Below are 17,613 nucleotides of genomic sequence, written 5' to 3'. Positions count from 1 at the left end.
CCTGCACAAAAAAAAGGACAGAATCACCACGTGCCTCATGGGACCTGCCAACTACCATCACACCTTTTCCCTTAGCAACACCTCACCTGGGAGGCGCTCACAACATACCCCCTTTCACACACACACGATACAAAGGGACACGGCACAACTGGCCTCACTGCCCCGTCGGGATCCTCACCTCATGGATCACACGGAAATCAATCCGGCAAAGCAAATACACAAACATGTCTCCTCAAAGAGGACTTGGCGACACCTGCTGAGGAAGCCGGGCAGGGGCTTGACAACTGAAGTCCTCACAAAACCTTGGACAGACACACAAGGGCTCAAACAGACATTCCTGACAGCAAGTTGCCAATAGTAGACTTTTCTGCTCTCCTGCCCTTCAATTCCAATAAACATATTTTCAATAAGAATATATGTTTCCTTTAAAAATATATATAATTTTAGTAATATAATATTCACACACATACTGCAACAAAATAAACTACCATGCAAACCTTTATGTTTCAAAAAACATCGCTTCTCTTTCATCCCTTTATTTCGAACACATAGTCCATGTGGCCTTTCAATGTCACAGCATTCAGAAAATTCATCAACAAATACGTTTCCAAATTTAGGACACGGAAAAGGACACATCCATCCTAAGGGAACAAATGACAGATTCAACTACAATGCCTAGGGATGACACGTGCTACAAACGGGAGCGGGACAACTGCATGATGGACACTCAGGACGGCTGGGAGGGAAAGGGTTCCATGTCACATCTTTCACAGACAATAAGGCCACTAGATCATGAGTACTCAATGATTACAGCATCAACTTACAAAAACCACAACTAAACACTCTCTACTTGTCTTTAAAAGGGAAAAATAGCAGAGCATCTTAGTCAGGGGGGGGGGCACTCGCTCACCTCACGGGAAACTTCCACACAACAGTCTCTGCCACGACCCTTGACAGCAATGGGAGGGAAGGGGTGCACAACCAACAGTAGCAACACTGACTTAGAGGCATTCTCCCTCATCGTGGATTCTATCGCAGCATGCACATGTCTCCCTCCTCTCTCTTCCTTGAGGAAATAATAAAATTACTTTTTAAGAAACTTAACAAACATTTTGTTTTACCACATACCTATTTACCAGAATCTTCTTTTCTCCACGCAACACCTTCACATGATAAAAAATGCATGAAATACCTCAAGCAATAAATACATCACTGCCTCCACCATGGCGACCTCCACCTACGTGGATGGCTGCTTCCCTCAGGACCACCTGCAAGGGAATCACTGCCTCAATCGCACTGGCCTCCAGGGGAATGGATGCCTCACCCATGGCCACCTCTCGCCGAGGAGCTGGGGAACAACATGCTCTAGCTGGCAACCAAGGCTCAGCGCCATCACCTGCAGCCCCCACCGCTCCTCCGGGACACTGGGTCACCTGCCACATCACACCTGGGGGTTCTCCTCATGTCCTGCACGCACGGCTCACCTCACTCTCGGCCTCGCACATGGACGGCACTCCAACCGCTGAAGACACGGGATACGACTGCACTTTGACTTTTATCAGCGATGTGCACCTTGACTCGAGTCACAATACCATTGACTACAGAATGCCATGCTTTTCAAATGGCCTCAGGAGAAACATGGATCATAAAAAACACAAACCTTAGCATTTGGGTCTCTTCACAAGCATTCTAGTCTCTTCCATTCATGTCTCTATTGGGACTCACCAAGGAGCCTCAGTGCTTCACCATCCACCTACAATCACGAGCAATCTGCATTCCTTTGAAAACAACTAAAAAGGATCCAGGATGGGATGCTCAGCTGTTTGTGTGTATTTTGCACAAGAGTTTTAAAGGGAGATACTGGGAACATTCATGAAAACCAATTCTCACGAAGACTAAGGAAGAAAAGTCATAGATGCTTGCACTAACACAGGATATATTCTGGGCGGAGAAGAGGAGGACATTCCACACATCACCCCAAAAACTACAGTAGCCAGCAATAGACAGTGATCATTACCAAATTTACAAACATTTGCCACTTAATCATTTCATTAGACTTAGGAAACCAACTTGGTACAAGAAATGTTATTCACTGAAATAAAAACTATTTGGAATACAAATATTTCAGACATCAAACAGATAACCGCTTTGCTAGGATTTAGTCTCCAAATAAGAACTAGAGACAATAACTTTCACATCACTTCCCAATACCACTCTTGTGCAAATACATATCCATACAGCTCTTGTGTCTTGCACACAGTCGCCATGAAGGAGGTGGAGTCTGTGGCAATGGAAGACAGGGTTCTGGAGTCCTCAACCAACGAGAAGGTACCTAGGGGAAGACAGAGGGAAACCACATGCTGGCCACAACTTCACACAACTCATCTCTCCAGGCCACTGCGGCCCCGTCATCTAGCCGGCCCTCAGGATATGTGTCCTTTCCCCAGCATGTCCCTCAAACAATGACATCACCTGAGTCTGCTCGCATCTTCTCACAGTGGGTGGCTCAGGGACCAGCGGTACGGGCCACTGCAGGGGAGCATGTGCGGGCCACACCTCTCTCCATTCCCTGCCTCCCTCACACCTGACTTTCCCCTGCCCCTCCCTGGCTACCAACAAAGACTCATCAGTGTCACTAACGTGGTGGCTTAAGACAACCTCCAGGGAACTCCCTACAGCGGCTTCCTTGTGTTCTGTCACCACCTTGCCAGCTCAGGGACACTTGGACATTTTATTTTTAGCTTCTACAAACATCACCTTGAAAAACATCACCGTACCTCAGGGCTCTGCTCCGGATGCAGCCTTTCTGGTAGGGGGATGCTGTTTGGAACACCCTCCACACCTTTTCCTTCTTTGTACTTTTCTCATGTATATCTATTGAGTAATTCTTAACAGAAAATATATTTTTCCAATTGACGTTTTAAGAGACACTGGGAGGGAGGGAGGTAGGGAGGGAGGGAGGGAGGGAGGGAAGGAGAGGAGAGGAGAGAGAGGGAACAAAAAAGCAGAAAGGAAGATGCCAGACACCATTGGATTTTTCCTTGACACAGCAAAACAGGCCACGCCTGGCAATGAAACCTGAATCCCAGGATGTGCTCAGGACCAGGAATTCCACCGCTAAGCATCCAAAACTAGAACCAGCGACCAACACTGGCTAGGGCCGATTCCTTCCACTTACCAGATGAGACCAAATACACCACTTTCTTCTGGCAAAAGCCAGCCCATCGACGATGATCACTCATCATGGACGTTACTCTCTCCCTCTCTCTTACTTTAGGAAATAGGAAATATATATACTGCTAAAAATAAAACAATGTTTACACACAAAACTTTGACTGACTTCAATTTTTTATTCGTGATACAAACACGTTCCCATGAGAACCATGCATCAGAAGGGACCATCAAGAAACGAAGCCGAAAGGGTACTGGCTGCATCAGGAAATGACACCTGTCCACAACTGTACACACGCCTCCCCAGTACACACGCCTTCAATAATCGCAGCATCTAGGGTACGGACTGACAGACTAAAGGACTGTGCCCTGTACTTGCTGTCTCGTTAGCGGCGTGCCTCTGCCATACTGAAGGTCTCAGTAATGTCGGCCTGCACCATTCATCCTGCCTCAATATTGGCGGCCTCTCGTGAGGACAGTGCTTCTAGGGTACTCAGCACTCTCTGTACGGACTCTCTGACTCAATAATACTGGCATGCACGATACCCACTGCCAAAACCAGAGCAGGCTCCGTTTAACTGCCTGCCTCGAGGCTGCAGGCTACAACCTGCTGGCAGCCTCAGTACAGAATGGCTGCACCTGCCTGCCTGCCAGGGTAAATGCCCCTTGCCCCGTACTAGCTGCCTTCTTAGCAAGGGGGCGCGTCTGCCATTCGGAAGGTCTCAGTAAAGTCGGCCTGCAGCATACGGCCTGCCTCAATAATGGCGGTCTGCACGATACCCACTGCCAAAACCAGAGCGGGCTTCGTATAACTCCCTGCCTCGAGGACTAAGGCCTCTAACCTCCTGGCTGCCTCAGTAGAGGCTGCCTGCACCTGCCTGCCTGCCAGGGTAAAGGCCTCATGCACTGTACTGGCTGCCTTATTAGCAGCAACCTCTGCTATACTGAAGGTCTCAGTAATGTAGGCCTGCAGCAGACGGCTCTTGCGAGGACACTGCATCTCACGGAATTCAATACCTCACTGCATGGACTAGCTTCCTCAACAATGGCGGCCTGTACCGTACCCACTGCCGCAGCCCGAGCGGGCTCTGTAAAACTGCATGCAATGAGGATGGCAGCCTCCCACCCCCTGACTGCATGAGTAGAGGAGGCCTGCACCTGCTGGCCTACCAGGGTAAAGGCTATGTGCCCAGAACTGGCTACCTGGATGGCGGGGGCCTGTGCCGTATAAAAGGTCTCACTCATGGCTGCCTGCAGCGAATAGCATGAGTCAATTAAGGTGGCCTGCCGCATCCACACTGCATTTCGTAGGTCTCAGCACCTCGCTTTTGGGACTGGCTGCCTCAATATTGGTGGCTTATAGGTTTCCAAAGATTTCATGATGTCAGCGCAGCAGCCGAGGCCTCCCTTTGCAGGGAAGTAGCAGGAAGTGGCGAAAAACCCACAACTGTGACTTTGGTCCATCCGGGGACGGAACGAATGACGCCCTGCCCAGCCTCTCTGATCTTGTGACCCTTTTTTCTTTTTATTTTCTTTCTTTCTTCCTTTCTTTCTTTCTTCTTTCTTTCTTTCTTTCTTTCTTTCTTTCTTTTTCTTTCTTTCTTTCTTCCTTTCTTTCTTTCTTTCTTTCTTTCTTTCTTTCTTTCTTTCTTTCTTTCTTTCTTTCTTTCTTTCTTTCTTTCTTTCTTTCTTTTCTTTCTTTTTTTTTTTTTGGACCCTTTTTTCATGGGTACAATTTTTGGTCGAGTTCAAAGGGCTTTAGCTCAATTTCAGCACCAGGGACAGAGGCACAGCGTGTTATTCCTGAAATGGCCACAGGAGGGCAGCAAAGGAAAGCTTTTGCCTGACAGCTTCCTTGTGAGGTCCAGTGCAATAAGTATATGGTTCCATAGACAGACGTGTACAGTATAATCAGTAACTTACTTGAAAGAAAATGAAAACATTTACCTTATAAAACCACTGTATAACCCTGCTCTATGATTACATTCTGATAAATCACAAAATAAGGAGGACTTACTATTAGCACATTGCTATAGCTCCCTGCCAAGGGGACGGAGGCCTCCAAACCCCTGGCTGCCTCAGTAGAGGCGACCTGCACCTGACGGTCCACCTGCGTAAAGACCCTGGGCCCCGTACTGACTACGTTGTTAGGGGGCGGCCTTCGCCTTACGGAAGTTCTTAGTCATGGCAGCCTGCAGCGTAAGACATATGTCCAATAAGGCGACCTCTCGCGAGCACGCTGCGTCTCGCGGGACTCAGCACCACCTAGCTGCACGGACTGGCTGCCTCAACAATGGCGGCCTGTACCGTACCCACTGCCGCAGCCAGAGCGGGCTCCGTAAAACTGCCTGCCACGAGGACGGCCGCCTCCAACGCCCTGGCTGCATGAGTACAAGAGGCCTGCAACTGCCAGTCGGTCAGGGTAAAGGCCCCGGGCCCCATACTGGCTGCCTCGTGAGGGGGGGGGGGTGCCTACGCCGTGCGGAAAGTCTCAGTCATGGCGGCCTGCAGCGTATAGCTTGTGTCAATTAAGGCATACAGCATGCGTCAATTAATATTTCTCTCTCATCGATGTTTCTATCTCTCTATCCCTCTCAATTCCTCTGTGAAAAATCATTAAATATATTTTTTAAAAAGAAAAAGAAAATCTAATATATCTAATCAGTAAAAATCCCATATACTAATACCATCAGTAAAATCCCATCACCCTAATCCCATCACCATAAACCCATCACCCTAAAGCCATCTCCCTAAACCCATCAACCATAATCCCATCACACTCCTGGAGTGGGGGCCACGTCAGCCGGGTCATGACCCTCACAGCCCTGGGGCTGCCTGGCTCTGGCAAACTGGGAACACCCTGCCACTCACGTCCACGCGGCTCCACCCTCAGCCTCTCTGCACAGCGGTCACCGCAGGCTCTGGGTAACAGGTCTGTGTACCAGGAGGGCATTCGGTCCAGGGAAGGAGGTATGGGCCCCGGGGGGCGGTCTCTTACATCACCTGGACATCTGGGTTGTGGAATGTTGGTCTGGGTTACAGATAGAGAACTACACCTCTGATACAAGACTGGATTCTGTGTTAGAAACCTGGGCCCCGGGATAATCTCAGACCGGCCATGATGGTCTGGGACCCGGATGTACGTCTGAACCCCAGATAGAGGAATGTGTTCTGAGAGGATCATTCGGGCCAGGGTGGGAGGTCTGTGCCCCGGGGGGCAGTCTGGTACCTCACCTAGACATCTGGGTTATGGAATGGTGGTCTGGGTTACAGATAGAGAACTACACCCCTGAAACAAGACTGGATTATATCCGTAATCCCTTATATCCCTTATATCCCTATTTCCCTTATATCCCTTATATCCCTATATCCCTTATATCCCTATATCCCTTATATCACTATATTCCCATAACCCTATATCCCCTATATCCCTATATCCCTTATATCCCTATATCTCTTATATCCTTATATGCCATATACCTATATCCCTTTATCCATTATATCCCTTTATGCCTTTATCCCTTATAACCCTATATCCCTTATATCCCTATATTCCTATAACCCTATATCCCTTATATCCCTATATCCCTTACATCCCTTATATTTCTATATCCCTTATATCCCTATATGCCATATACCTATATCCCTTTATCCATTATATCCCTTTATCCCTTTATCCCTTATAACCCTATATCCCCATATTCCTTATATCACTTATATCCCTTATCCCTTTATCCCTATATCCCTGTATCCCTATATCCCTTATATATCAATATCCACATTTCCCATATCCCATATCCCATATCCCTTATGTCCCTTATATCCCTATCCCTGGTGAATATTAACCAAAAAAGAAAAAAAAGGCAGCACTCGCACCTGGGGTGGGTTGGGCCCCAGGGGCATGTGGCAGCCTCTGCAGCTCTGTTACTCCTCGCATGTGTTGGATACAGGCCACAGATGCTGCTCAACACCCTGCAAGGCACACAGAGGCCACAGTTCACAACCGGATTATATGTTAGAAACCTGGGCCCAGGGATAATCTTCTCGGACCCGACATGATGGTCTGGGACCCGTTGTAGGTCTGAGCCACGGATAGAGGAATGGGTTCTCAGAGGATCGTTCGGTCCAGGGAGGGAGGTCTGGGCCCCGGGGGGATTTCTGGTACCTAACATGGACATCTGGGTTATGTTATAATGGTCTGGGTTACAGATGGAGAACTACACCCCTGATACAAGACTGGATTCTGTGTTAGAGACCTGGGCCCCGGGATAATCTTCTCGGACCTACAATGATGGTCTGGGACCCGAATGGAGGTCTGAGCCACGGATGTAGGTCTGGGTCCTAGGAAGGCAGTTTGGGCCAGGGAAGGAAGTCTGGGCCCCAAGGAGCGGTCTGGTACCTCACCTGGACATCTGGATTATGGAATGGTGGTCTGGGTTGCAGAAAGAGACCTACACCCCTGATACAAGACTGGATTCTAAATGTTAGAGTCCTGGGCCCCCGGATAATCTCAGACCCGCCATAATGGTCAAGGACCCGGATATAGGTCTAAGCCCTGGATAGAGGAATGGGTTCTCAGAGGATCATTCAGGCCAGGGAGCAAACTCTGGGCCCCCGGGGGAAGTTCTGGTGACTCACCTGGACATGTGGTTATGGAATGGTGGTCTGGGTTACAGATAGAGAACTACACCACTAATACAAGATTGGATTCTGTGTTAGAAACCTGGGTCCAGGGATAATCTTCTCGGACCAGCCATGATGGTCTGGGACCCGGGTGTAGGTCTGAACCCCAGATTAAGGTCTGGGTACCAGGAGGGCATTTCGGGCCAGGGAGGGAAGTCTGGGCCCCGGGAGGCGGACTGGTACCTCACCTGGACATCTGGGTTATGGAATGGTGGTCTGTGTTACAGATAAAGAACTACACCTCTGATACAAGACTGGATTCTGTGTTAGAAACCTAGACCCCGGGATAATCTTCTTGGCCCTTTCATGATGGTCGAGGACCTGGATGTAGGTCTGAGCCCCGGATTGAAGTCTGTGTTCTAGAAGGACAATTCGGACCAGGGATGGAGGTCTGGGCCCCGAGGGGCGGTTTGCTTCCTCACCTGGACATCTGGGTTATGGAATGGTGGACTGGATTACAGATGGAGAACTACACCCCTGATACAAGACTGGATTCTGTGTTAGAAACCTGGGCCCCGGGATAATCTTCTCGGCCCCGTCATGATGGTCTGGGACCCAGATGTAGGTCTGAGCTCCGGATAGAGGAATGGGTTCTGAGAGGATCGTTTGGGCCAGGGAGTGAAGTCTGGGCCCCGGGGGAGGTCTGGTACCTCACATGGACATCTGGATTTCATTATGATGGTCTGGGTTACAGATGGAGAACTACACCCCTGATACAAGACTAGATTCTGTGTTAGAAACCTGGGCCCCTGGATAATATTCTCGGCCCCACCATGATGGTCTGGGACCCGGATGTAGGTTTGAGCCTCAGATAGAGTTCTGGGTCTTATGAGGGCAGTTCAGGCAAGGAAGGGAGGTCTGGGCCCCTGGGGGGCGGTCTGGGACCTCACTTGGACATCTGGGTTATGGAATGTTGGTCTGGGTTACAGATAGAGAACTATGCCCCTAATTCAAGACTGGATTCTGTGTTAGAATGCTGGGTCCCGGGATAATCTTGTCGGACCCGCCCTGATGGTCTGGGACCCAGATGTAGGTGTGAGCCCTGGATAGAGGAATGGGTTCTGAGAGGATCATTCAGGTCAGAGAGCGAAGTCTGGGCCCCGGACTCCATTTTTCTGACTGCCTCCAGGAAAGCAGCCTCCAACCTCTTGCCTGCCTCAATAGAGGAGGCCTGCACCTGCCTGCCTGCCAGGGTAAAGGCCCCGTGCTCTGTACTGGCTGCCTTGTTAGCAGGCGCCTCTGCTGTACTGAAGGTCTCAGTAATGTCAACCTACTGCATACGGACTGCCTCAATAATGGCGGCATCTCAAGAGGACTCTGTATCTCACGGTACTCAGCAACTCGCTGTATGGACTGGCTGCATCAATAATGGCGGCCTGCTGGGTACCACAGCAGAAACCCCAAAATGGCTGTGTCGAGGCCTGTGTCCTCCAATCTCCTGGCAGCCTCAGTAGAGTCAGCCTGCACCTGCCTGCCTACCAGTGTAAAGGCCCCGTGCCCCACACCGGATGCCTTGTTAGATGGGGGGCCTCTGCCATACGGAAGGTTTCAGTAATGTCGGCCTGCAGCATTTGGCCTGCTTCAACAATGGCGGCCTGCACGATACCCACTGCCACAGCCGAGTGGGCTCCGTAAAACTGCCTGCCACGAGGACGGTGTCCTCCCACCCCCTGGCTGCATGAGTAGAGGATGCCTGCACCTGCTGGCCTGACAGGGTAAAGGCTCTGTGCCCAATACTGGCTGCCTGGATAGCAGGGGCCTATGCCATAGGGAAGGTCTCAGTCATGGCGGCCTGCAGCGAATAACATGAGTCAATTAAGGCGGCCTCTCGCATCCACGCTGCATTTTCAGTCTTAGCACCTCGCTGTTGAGACTGGCTTCCTCAATATTGTTGGCTTCTAGGTTTCCAAAGGGTTCATGATGTCAGCGCAGCAACCGAGGCCTCCCTTTGCAGGGAGGGAGCAGGAAACGGTGAAGAACCCACAACTATGAATGCCGCCCTGCCAAGCCTCGCTGATCTTGTGACCCTATTTTCCTGGGTAGAATTTTCGGTCGAGTTCACAGGGCTTTAGCTGGAATGTCAGCACCAGGGACAGAGGCACAGCGTTTTATTTTTGAATGGACACAGGACAGCAGCAGAGGATAGTTTTTTGCCTGACAGCTTCCTTTTGAGCTCCAGGGTAATAAGTATATAGTTCCATAGACAGATGTGTACAGTATAATCAGTAACTTACTTGAAAGAAAATGAAAGCGTTTATCTTATAAAACCAGTATATAACCCTGCTCTATGATTACATTGTGATAAATCACAAAAGAAGGAGTCCTTCCTCTTAGCACATTTCTACAGAATTATTTTATCTTTCATTCTAAAAGAGACAGGCATAGGTATCAAACAGAACCCCTTAAGTTACACGAACACGTTTCAAAATGACTGTATTGCAACACCAAACTATTAACTAGAATATTTTAATCAGAAAAAAAACTTGTTTACAACTAATTTACTAGAATAAACAAGTGCTCAGTAATAATAACTTTAATAACAAAGAAGTAACTTGAAAAAATATGGAGCAATGTTGGAATTTACTAGCATCCTGGAAAGAGCGACTCATTTGGATGCTTCTCAAATACAGAGTCATTCACATTTTGCAACACAAATTCCCCTTTTACCCTTCAAATTCATCTTTAGCAAATCAAAGTCATCTTTTATCAGGTCCAGCCTGATGGGTTGAACTGGGCTGAGGTAGGGAGGTGGGATTTCAGAAAAGAAAGGAAGACAGGACAGCGGGATTCGGGAGGTGCACAAACTCTCGAGGAGCTCTGGCAACTTTTATTAGTAATACAGTGCTTTTTATACATAAGACACTAAGCAGGGAATCAATCACAAGGAAAACATTCTTTCTCACTAGTTGGATACATATTTCTTGGGAAGCCATGAAACTACCTCTTATCCTACTAATAGCAGTCATATAAACAAACCCTGGGAAAGCTCTGTAGGCAGGGGCTGCTCTCGTTATACTGATTAGTTGCCATACAAGCAGGCCTGGGAAATCTGTGTGGGTAGGGTGCCAGGCTTGCTAGCCCCTACAGATGCAAGGACCGTGTCACCTTACATCTCTTTCCCTACATGAAGCAAAACTTTCCAGTGGGGTCTGGCTTCCGCCTGCCCTTGCACACACACGTCACTGTCCATGCCCGGCCACCTGCCTTCTTTCCGGCTTGCTCTGCCCCAAGGCCTTTGCACATGCCACGGCCAGTTGTGGCGCTGCCTCTTCCTTCCTCCCACACCTGGTCACTGTATTCACCCTTTGTATCTGAGCTCACACAGGCCCCTGGGCCCCACTCAAGGCTCAGTGTCAGGTAGATGCCCACACCTCCAGTGGCAAAGCCTCCAGAGCACCTTCCCGGGCAAGTCTGTATGCCTCCCGGGACGCCCGGGTCTTGTTCACCATCCGGTGACACGGCCCCATGCTTCCACACCGGCTGCCGGAGGGCCTGCGACCAGTCGATGGTCCACCGGGTGTCAGGTGTCCCCGAAAGGGAACTTCAGGCTTCGCGTCCATTTTAAGGGCTGCCAATGCCTCCCAGGTGGACCAGGAGGTAAGTTCCAGACCCCGCAAAGCTCCCAGAATGTTCCTCAGTCGCTTTCCTCAAAAGGACTTTGTCCCAGACTTTTGGGCTGGCCTCCCAGGTCCAGATGGGGTGGGTCGGGGCGGGGGTGGGGCATCCCTGAGCTTCCCGTGAGGACATGACCATGGCCAGGAGGAAACTTGAGGTAAGGGACCGTCGCCTCGATCAAGTCCTGGGATGCAGGGCTACCCCGATGCGCTGCGCCCCTGTCCACACTCCCTAACTTACTTTTAAAAATGGTGTTGGCCCTGGCCGGTGTGGATCCGTGGTTAGAGCATCCTGTACATCGAAGAGTCTCCGGTTTGATTCCCGGGCCAGAGCATGTGCCTGGGCTGCAGGCTTGATCCCTGTCCTGGTTGGGGTGTGTGCAAGAGGCAAACAAACCATCTCTCTCTCTCTCTCTGTCACCCTCCCCGCTACCGCTGTCTCTCTAAAAATCAATGGAAAAACTATGCTCGTGTGAGGATTAACCAAATGTATCATTTAGCCCCATCACCTGGCCCCATCATTTGTCCCCATTATTTGTCCCCATCGTATGGCACTATCATTTGGCACCATCATATGGCCCCATCATATGGCACCATCACCTGGCCCCATCATTTGCCACCATCATTTAAATTAGGTTGATGGGTTCATGCTGATAGGATTAGGTTGATGGATTTATGGTGATGGGGTTAGGGTGATGGGCTTTGGTTGATGGGTTTAGGGTGATGGGATTTTATCGATGGGATCAATATATGGGATTTTGAATGATAGGATTACATATATCTGCTTTTATTTTTTTATTTTTTAAAAAATATATTTTATTGATTTTTCACAGAGAGGACTGGAGAGGGATAGACAGATAGAAACATAGATAAGAGAGAAACATTAATTGACGCTTGCCATACGCTGCAATTCGCCATGACTGAGACCTTCCCTACGGCGTAGCCCGCCCCACCCCCCCACGAGGCAGCCAGTAGGGGGCTCGGGGCCTTTACCCTGACCGACCGGCAGTTGCAAGCCTCCTCTACTCATGCAGCCAGGGGGTTGGAGGCCGCCGTCCTCTTGGTAGGCAGTTATTGGCAGCCCTTTCGGGATGCGGTAGTGGGTACGGCGCAAGCCGCCATTTTTCAGGCAGCCAGTCTGCCCAGCGAGGTATTGAGGCCCGGGAGACACAGGATGCTCGCGAGAGGCTGCCTTAATGGACGCATGCCATCTGCCACTGGCCGCCATGACTGAGACCTTCCGTATGGCGCAGGCCTCTTCTACCCAGGCAGCCAGTCCTGGGCACAGAGCCTTTCCCCTGGCAGGCCGGCAGATGCAGGCCTCCTCTACTCATGCAGCCAGGGGGTGGGAGGCCGCCGTCCTCGTGGCAGGCAGTTTTAAGGAGCCCGCTTGGGCTGCGGTACAGGCCGCCATTGTTGAGGCAGCCAGTCTGTGCAGCGAGGTGCTGAGTCCCGCAAGACGCAGCGTCGTCATCGGGAGAGCCGCCTTAATGGACGCATGCGCTATGCCACAGGCCGCCATGAATGAGACCTTCTATACAGCGCAAGTCCCCGCTATCCAGGAAGCCAGTACTGGGCACAGAGCTTTTACCCTGTCAGGCAGGCAGGTGCAGGCCGCCTCCACTGAGGCAGCCAGGGGGTTGGAGGCTGACGTACCCTTGGCAGGGAGTTATAGCAATATGCTAATAGTAAGTCCTCCTTATTTTGTGATTTATCAGAATGTAATCATAGAGCATGATTATATAGTGGTTTTATAAGATAAATGTTTTCATTTTCTTTCAAGTAAGTTACTGATTATACTGTACACGTCTGTCTATGGAACTATATCCTTATTACACTGGCCCTCAGAAGGAAGCTGTAAGGCAAATACTATCCTTTGTTGCCCTCTATTGGCCTTTCCAGGAATAACATGCTGTGCCTCTGTCCCTGATGCTGAAATTCCAACTAAAGCCCTGTGAACTGGACCAAAAATTGTACCCAGGAAAAAAGAATCACAAGATGAGAGAGGCTGGGCAAAGCGGCATTCATTCCATGCCTGGATGGACCGAAGTCACCGTTATGGGTTCTTCACCGCTTCCTCCTCCGTCCCTGTAAAGGGAGGCCTGGGCTGCTGCGCTGACATCATGAACCCTTTGGAAACCTAGAAGCCAGCAATATTGAGGCAGCCATTGCGAACAGCGAGGTCCTGAGACCCGCGAAAAGCATCGTGTATACAAGAGGCCAATTTAATTGAATCTTGATATTCGCTGCAGGCCGCCATGAGTGATACCTGGGATTAGATATATGGGATTATATATATTGGATTTCACAGATAGAATTACTATATTGGATTTTACTGATGGTATAAATATATGGGATTTTTTACTGATGGGATTAGCATGTGAGAGATTTTTTTACTGATGGGATTAATATATGTGGTTTTTACTGATGGGATTAGTATATTGGGATTTACTGATGGGATTAAATATATGGGATTTTCTTTTATATTTTTTTAAAATATATTTTATTGATTTTTCAGAGAGGAAATGAGAGGGATAGAGAGTTACAAACATCTATGATACAGAAACATTAATTAATGCATGACATACGCCACAGGCCGCTGTGACTGCGACCTTTCGTATGCCGTAGGCTGCCCCCTCACGAGGTGACCATTACGGGACCTGAGGCCTCTACCCTGCCAGGCAGGCAGATGTGGGCCTCCTCTACTGAGGCAGCCAGGTGGTTGGAGGCCGCTTTCCTGGAGGCAGACAGAAAAACAGAGGCCGCTCAGGTTGCGGCAATGGGTACTGGGCAGGCCGCTAGGAGGTTGGAGGCTGCTTTCCTGGAGGCAGGTAGAAAAACGGAGGCCGCTCAGGTTGAGGCAATGGGTACTGTGCAGGCCGCCATTATTCAGGCAGCCAGTAAGTACAGCAAGGTACTGAGTACTGCAAGATGCAGCGCCCTCCCGAGATACCAATGTAATTGAGGCACGCCATACTCAGCATGCCGTCATTACTGAGACCTTCTGTACGTCGAAGGCCCCGCCACCACCCCTGCTAACCTTTTACCGGGTCACTACTTATTGGTTTACTACTTACCAGTTGACTGGTTACCAGGTGACTGGTTACTGGTTACCAGGTTACTGGTTCCTCGTTACCAAGTTACTGTTATGGCCATTCAAGAAATAACATCGTGTCCTTCTGTCCATGGTGCTGAAATCCCAGCTAATGCCCTGTGAACGCAAAAAATAATTCTACCCCCAAACAAACAAACAAACACCCAGAAAAAAAGAAAATCCCTCAAAATCATCAAGTCTGTCCAGGGCGGGAGTCATTCCTTCCCTGGATGCACTAAAGTCACTAGCCTGGAGTTTGCACTCGATCACAGCCCAGCCCTGCAAAAGGCTGCTGCACTGACATGGTGAACGTGTGCGTTCACTACGTCAGTCCATACCCTAAAGGCAGCCATTTTTGAAGCACCCAGAACCGGTGAGGTCACCGTCCTCGAGGAATCCAATTACACGGAGCCCGATAGCATTGCAGCAGTTGGTACGGTGCAGGCCGTGATTATTGAGGCAGTCAGTCCTTACAGCGAGGTACTGAGTACCAAGACAGGCTGCCATTATTGAGGCAAGCCGAATGCTGCAGCCCGCTCAGGCTGCGGCAGTGGGTACGGTACAGGCCGCCATTGTTGAGGAAGCTAGTCTGTGCAGCCAGGTGCTGATTCCCGCGAGATGCAGCGTGCTCGCCAGAGGCCGCCTTCATGGATGCATGCCTTACACATTAGGCCGCCATGACTGAGAATTTCCGTAAGGCGAAGGCCGCCCCCTAACGAGGCAACTAGTACGGGGTTCGTGTTCTTTACCCTGGCAGGCACGCAGGTACAAGCGGCCTCTACTGAGGCTGCCAGCAGGTTGGAGGCCACAGGGCTCTAGGCAGCCAGTTATTCGAAGTTTTATCAGGTTGCTGCTGTGGTACCCAGACGGGCGCCATTATTGAAGCAGCCAGTCTATACAGCGAGGTGCTGAATTCTGCGAGACGCAAAGTGCTCGTGAGAGCCTGCCATTATTGAGGCAGGCCATCTGCTGCAGGCCTACCTTATTGAGACCTTCAGTACAGCAGAAGCCCCTGCTAACAAGGCAGCCAGTATGGGGCACGGGGCCGTTACCCTAGCAGGCAGGCAGGTGCACGCCGCCTCTACTGAGGCAGCCAGGAGGTTGGAGGCTACAGTCCTCACGGGAGGCAGTTATACGAAGCCCGCTCTTATTTTGGCAGTGGGTATCGTGCAGGCCGCCATAATTGAGTCAGCCAGTTCGTACAGCAAGATGCTGAGTACTATGAGACACAGCATCCTCGCCAGAGGCCGCCATTATTGAGGGAGGCCGAATGCTGCATGCCGACATTACTGAGACCTGCCGCACCACAGAGGCCCCCACTAACGAGACAGCCAGTACGGGGCACGGGGCCTTTACCCTGGCAGGCAGGCAGCTGCAGGCCTCCTCTACTCAGGCATCCAAGAGATTGGAGGCCGCTTTCCTGGAGGCAGCAGAAAAACTGAGCCACTCAGGTTGCAGCAATGGGTACGGTGCAGGCCGCCATTATTCAGGCTGGCAGTCTGTACAGCGAGGTGCTGAGTACTGCGAGATACAGCGTCCTCATGAGAGGTTGCCATTATTGAAGCAGGCCGAATGCTGCTGGCCGACATTACTGAGACCTGCCGTACGACAGAGGCACCTGCTAACGAGACAGCCAGTACGGGGCAGGGGGCCTTTACCCTGGTAGGCAGGCAGGTGTAGGCCGCCTCGACTGAGGCAGCTAGGAGGTTGGAGGCTGCTTTCCTGGAGGCAGGTAGAAAAACGGAGGCCGCTCAGGTTGAGGCAATGGGTACTGTGCAGGCCGCCATTATTCAGGCAGCCAGTCAGTACAGCGAGGTACTGAGTACTGCAAGATGCAGCACCCTCGCGAGATGCCGCTGTAATTGAGGCACACCATACTCAGCATGCCGTCATTACTGAGACGTTCTGTACGGCGAAGGCCCCGCCACCAGCCTTGCTAACCTTTTACCGGGTCACTAGTTATTGGTTTACTACTTACCAGTTGACTGGTTACCAGGTGACTGGTTACCAGGTTACTGGTTCCTAGTCACCAATTACTGTTGAGGCCATTCAAGATATAACACCGTGTACTTCTGTCCATGGTGCTTGAATTTCCAGCTAATGCCCTGTGAACGCAACAAATAATTCTACCCCAAAACAAACAAACAAACACCCAGAAAAAAAGAAAATCCCTCAAAATCATCAAGTCTGTCCTGGGCGGGAGTCATTCCTTCCCTGGATGGACTAAAGTCACTAGCCTGGATTTTGCACACCTTCACAGCCCAGCTGTGCAAAGGGCTGTTGCACTGACATTGTGAACCTGTGCGTTCACTATGTCAGTCCATACCCTAAAGGCAGCCATTTTTGAAGCACCCAGAACCGATGAGGTCACCGTCCTCGAGGAATGCAATTACACGAAGCCCTATAGCATTGCGGCAATGGGTACGGTGCAGGCCGTCATTATTGAGGCAGTCAGTCCTTACAGCGAGGTGCTGAGTACCAAGAGAGGCTGCCATTATTGAGGCAAGCCGAATGCTGCAGGCCGAGATTACTAAGGCCTGCCGTACAGCAGAGGCCCCTGCTAACAAGGCAGCCAGTACGGGGCACGGGGCCTTTACCCTAGCAGGCAGGCAGGTGCAGGCCACCTCTACCCAGGCAGCCAGGAGGTTGGAGCTTGCAGTCTTCCAGGCAGGAAGTTATAGGAAGCCCGCTATTGTTTTGGCAGTGGGTATCGTGCAGGCCGCCATAATTGAGTCAGCCAGTTCGTACAGCAAGATGCTGAGTACTATGAGACACAGCATCCTCGCCAGAGGCCGCCATTATTGAGGGAGGCCGAATGCTGCATGCCGACATTACTGAGACCTGCCACACCACAGAGGCCCCCGCTAACGAGACAGCCAGTACGGGGCACGGGGCCTTTACCCTGGCAGGCAGGCAGGTGCAGGCCTCCTCTTCTCAGGCATCCAAGAGGTTGGAGGCCGCTTTCCTGGAGGCAGGCTGAAAAACGGAGCCCGCTCAGGTTGTAGCAATGGGTACGGTGCAGGCCGCCATTATTCAGGCAGCCAGTCTGTA

This window comes from Cnephaeus nilssonii (genome assembly GCF_951640355.1).
Source record: "Cnephaeus nilssonii genome assembly, chromosome: 17".
Taxonomy (NCBI): Eukaryota; Metazoa; Chordata; class Mammalia; order Chiroptera; family Vespertilionidae; genus Cnephaeus; species Cnephaeus nilssonii.
Note: the sequence above shows the minus strand (reverse complement) of the source record.